A 5,737-nucleotide genomic window follows, 5' to 3' on the forward strand; every position below is an offset into this window, starting at 1 on the left:
AGCCCTGGGTCCTGCTAATACTGAACCCCCAGTGAACTAGACTGTTGCGGGGAGGGCGGCAATGGGGGGAGGGTCGGGAGGGGAACACCCATAAGGAAGGGGAGGGGGGAGGGGGATGTTTGCCCGGAAACCGGGAAAGGGAATAACACTCGAAATGTATATAAGAAATATTCAAGTTAATAAAAAAAAAAAAGAATGGGAGATGCTATATTTTTATCCTAAAAGTGGTCTGAATTTAAGAAAAAATCCCTGAATATTTATAAGATTCAATGATTTGTTAGTCCTCTTTCTATTTCATAAGTCATAATATAAAACTGCTGTGGACCACTCTTCTGCATGAATGACATGACTATTTCTCTCTTAAATTTTTGGCAGCTATAATTATATATTTAGGGCCCTTGCAGGGAGTATTTTCATGAAGCCTCACTTCATCAGATAATTTATAGGAAGGTAACATTTCCTGAGTGTATATCGGCAGTTAATGTTTTCTGAGAGAGGAAGATTTCTTCCAGTGGTATAGTTGCTAGTATGTTGTCAATGCTCCTATAAATAACCTTTAGTTGTATACCTACAAGTAACTACAATTAAAGTCACAGGTTTACCTGGCTATACTTGACTGGAATCATTACTATTGTTTGTTATTAGTACCCTGACTGAGAGTAGCAAAATTTGTGTGTCTCAATAGGAAAAGTTAATAATAAACTCAAACTGTTTCCTCATCTCTCTCTAATTTAAAACTTAATTACTATGTTTGTGATTATTTTAATTATTTAAATTTGCTGTAATGAGGATTTTTCTAGGATCTCAAGTGTGCTAAATAACAGCTCTCTTTTTTAAATATATCCAATTCTTAGTGTTTACATGGCCAAGTTCATAAGATCATTCAGACACACAATACATCATCTACCTTTGTTTACTTAAAGAAATATCTCTTCTCAAACTCCCATCATATTCCTTTAGGTACCACTAACATGCCCTAATGAAACATAAATAAGTCTTGCCTAAATATGTGAACACAAATTATTCTCAGGCTCATTTTAGTTATTAAATTTGTGACAGTGTATCTATGTACTCAATTTTGTAGCTAACATAGGCCTGGAGCTTGCCTCTTGCTTCAACTCTCTCAATAGCTAAAATCACCTGCCTTGCTATCTTTGGTGTTTGGAACATGTGAAAGCCTGGAAAAAAATCATACTCTACTAAGTAAACATAAAGTATGTACTATATTTGCTTCATGTTACTGTATTTGACTGAGGGTTTCAGTAATTTAAATATCCTAGTCCTAAAGTAATACACTGAGTACTAGGCAAAAGCTATTGGCAATGTTAGATATGTCTGATGTAACTTTACAGGCAGTTTTGTGAAGGTTCTGTACATAAATCACTTATTAAGCCCTGAAATAACACCACAGGTCATACTTAAAATATTTTTGAAAGATCTCTGAGCAAATATTCAGTGATTAACAAAAGTACCCTATCTTTTGCACTTTATATTATTGTAAGTTGTAATAATTTAAGACAGCACTATGATACTCACTTTTAAATAAAGATTTAAAATTATGTTTTTAACCACAATAATTACAACAGTAGACTTATGAACATAAAAGAGGCAATAATCTTGGATAAAATAAATTGGAGAGCAGAGTAAAAGAACTAGTTAAAAATAGTCTTTAGTATCCATGAAAACCTCTCCATGAATAAAAAATATCATTTAATAAGATTGGGTCTATTCTACAAAGTATTCCACAGGGGAAAATCATTCAGTACTGACAGAGAAGTGGTTGTTAAATTTATTTGTCTCTCAAATATATTTCAATATGTCCATCAAGTCCCCAGTCTAATATTTTACTGGTCCTGGGTAAAATAAAATGTAATGTGATAAAGCATTAAATGAAACTAGCTTAGGTTGTATTTTTCAATCAGTAGGCTTTAGATGAATGGAAATTAGAACCACTTGGTAAAATTTGGAAAAGGAGCTGGCTCTATTGGAAAAGAAAACTGAGAAATGATTTTAATTGTGTGGTGATATTGTGAACAAAATATAACTCTAAACATTTGATCTTGGTCCACTTCAGAATAATCATTTTACAAAAGTCTGGTCTGTTGTAACATAGGAGGTCTGAGCATCAGAGTCAGGAAACATCACTCTCTGAGATTATAGCAACACCACTTGTCTAAAAACATCTTTGAAGCAAGTCAATAGGATCAGTTAACAAAAGCAAGAACATTAAGTAACACTATAGACACAGTAAAGCTTAATAACAAATTTAACTTCGTCTTAATGCTGAAATCTGAGAAAATAAATTTAACATTTATTTTTCCACTTGTTTAAGACCACTGTATCTAGGAAAATATTTACATCTACAAAATAATATTGGTCTAATTAACAAATTCAACTTTTTAAGCTCTGAGTAGACTTAATGGCAAATAAACCTACTAACTTTAAATAGGATAGCTAAAATTTTGAATAAAAATATTTTAATACTAACAATATATTAGCAAAATTTCAATCTCTGTCTCACAACATATAGCTAAATTTGATGCTTCTATATCTTAGTACAGTGTGTTGAGAGTAATTGTTTCTTCTTTCTTCAGTTTCAAACTCAATTTCAATTATTTTAAAGCAATTCAGTACATAATGAAATCTGTCACTTCTCACTGACACCGTTCAGAGTCATAGAATATTATCTAAAATGATTTGGGTTTTGGCTGAATAAGAAATTATTTTATAAACTCACCGAGGAAGACTATGTTATAGAGGAATCTGTTCCATTACAGTAGTTCGTTGTGTTGCTAAGTGCAGTTTTTTTTTGTTTTTGTTTTTGTTTTTTTGTTTTTTTTCCGGTGTTAGGTTCTTAGCTGATAGAGTTCTAATAATGAGGTGTCCCAAGTCTGTATTACGGTCTTCAGCTGTGTTAAGCAGGAAACATTTTTCAGGCTTCTGTTACTAGGAGATCACCAGAGATGAACACTCAGACACAATTGAAACTCTCCCTTGGAAGGAACAGGTGCCTTGACAGAAGCAAGCAGTTTGAAGCAAGCAGTTTTCAGAGAAGCTAAGATAAGCAGTTAGCTGGAGGGGCTTCCATATAAATAGGCAGTTTAACAGAAGCTTAGTCAGGTAGAAGGGGTTCCATAGAAGCAGGCAGTTTAACAGAATCTAAGATAAGTTAGGTAGAGGAGGTTCCACAAAAGCAGCTAGTTTAACAATAGCTAATCTAAGTTACCTGGGACATCCTAATATTTGTGTTCTGGAACAGAGTTGGGTAATTTTCCATGGGATTCTCCATCAACGGGATCAAATTTGATTTAAACATGAAATAACCTCAACAAGAATATAAGATGAAAGAATCTCTGCATTGTCTTATTCTGTCATACTTATTCACAGAATATCTAATAATGTTATCCCTGAAGCTCCTGCATGCTGTAACCTCTGCACTGTCTTACCCTGTCATACTTGTCCACAGATTATCCACTTCTGTTATTCCTAGAGCTCCTGACCTTGACTTACCTGCTTAGAAATTGTCAATGAATAGATCTGGTCTCTGTAAGGAAGAAAATTTAGCTATCTTATGAAAGTTTAATAATTTATATACATGATATTAAAAACTCTATTGACTATTTTTGTGGATTAATAAAAATTTTAAACTTAATTTACTTTTTGATTTTTATTACCTGATTTTTATTACTTAAATTGTTTAATTAATGTGAATGTTAATAAATTCACATCTCTTGAACTTTAAAATTTAAATACTAATTATTTAATATACTTTTTAATATTTTATATTTAAGAATGATATAAAGAAAATAGGCAATGTAATATTCTGCCATTTTAGGGAGTTTATTTTTGAACTTTATTTTAGTAGCAATAGGATGAAATTTCTGATATAGAGACATGATCAGCAATTTATTTTCATTGTGCATTTTATATATGATACATTGAATTTTAAGTTTTGATACTAACACTAAAAACATTTGCAAACAATAAGTTAAATGGTTGAATTCTATTGTAACATTGAATTCAAGGCTTGCTCCACAGAAAGAAACAGATGCCTGGTACAATTAATATTTTGTTTTTGTTGCTGTTGTTGTTTTGTTTGTTTTATCATTTGTGCATTTTGATTTTTGATAGAGCCAAGGGCAGGATCTCCTTCTCAATTGTTTATCTCCTTTAGCTTAAAACTTCGATTATATTATGTCTGGAGCAGGTATGTATGCTTTATTAACTGAAAAAAATTTTCCAGGTGGTAATTCCCAAAGGTATTGTGTTTGGTAAGCAAACAACTCTAATTGGTGGAAATATAGGCAGCTTTGGAACTCATTTCTGGGGCCCTTGGATTCCCTCACCAAATGATAGATGCTATGGAGAGAAATATAAGAGAAGGGAGTATATAAGCTCCTGCCCATCACAACCAGTCATGGTCTTCTTCATACAATGTTTTCTAGTATATGGATGACATTATCACATATGCCCCACTCTAAACATTTGGATTCATGTTGAAATTCAAAGAATGGAGTTGTGTGAGAATTCTGAGAGTTTGTGAGAGAACTCTAAGAAAACATGAATCTCAGGACCCCAGGTTCTTCAAAACACGCAATTGTTCTTGGGATGTGTTTTCATGCTCCTCCCAGTTATAACAGATAGTAGTGTTTATCTAAGCTGGTGTTATTCACATGACTTTACGGGAAATATATTTTTTGCCAAATGCAGCTTATTCTTGTGATTATTCACTTTTGTTCTTAACCCTCAAAGTATAAGTTGTCCTTATACCTTTAGTCCACCTCATTTTTGGCTCCACTCTCCCAGATGCCACCAGCTAGAGTAGTAAATGGATACTACTGTTTCATATTTTAAATGAATTTCCATATTATTTGTATTACTTAACAAGATATACAATAGCATGTTTTGCCTGAATAAGCTAGCAAAATGTTTTCTTGAGATTTCAGTATCTTTTACCATTAATATTTTGCAAAATTCAGAAATTATGGCAATATTGTAATAAAGTCTACTTGAAATCCTGAAAAAAAAATTTACTAATTGGACATAGTATTTTTAATACAGATCTCAGATCTTATTAGAGAAATCTCCCTTTTTTCAGACAGGTTGAGGCTCTTGCCTTTAAAATTCCATCTAAGGACACATCAAAAGTATATCTGAACACTTGGGTGTGGTCTCAGCCATCTATAACATAGGGATTTCTCTTATAAGATCTGATAGCTGTATTCATTCAGTTTGTCAGAGTACAGGTAATAAATGAACTTGGACTTCTAGTCACAATGGTACTTCTATATCACATTCCTACCCACAGCTCAAGGACCACTGCAGAAGATGGGTAGAAAGACTGTTAAGAGCTAGAAGTTGAGGAAAGGGGGAACTTCTAACCATGAATTCACAGCAGCTGTGATTTTCTGTACAAGACATAAACAAAATCAATCCAGCCCACATTCCAACAGAGTGGAGAAGGGCTTATAAGCCTCTGCTCCCATTTGAGGAACTATGGACAGTGCAATTTCTGAGGTAGGGTATTTTTAATGTTATAGCTTCTGTTAAGTTTACCATCCTTCAAATAAGTATGAAGGCAATAAAAGTTGGTCTAGCAAGACTAACAATACACAGATCATATGAAGCTCAAAAAGAAGACCAAAGTGGGAATGTTTCAGTCCTTCTAAGAAGGGGGAACAAAATACTCATGGGAGGTAGAGGGTGAGAAAGTCTTTGAAGGAAGAGAGGAAGGGAA

Source organism: Rattus rattus, chromosome X, assembly GCF_011064425.1.
Source record: "Rattus rattus isolate New Zealand chromosome X, Rrattus_CSIRO_v1, whole genome shotgun sequence".
NCBI lineage: Eukaryota > Metazoa > Chordata > Mammalia > Rodentia > Muridae > Rattus > Rattus rattus.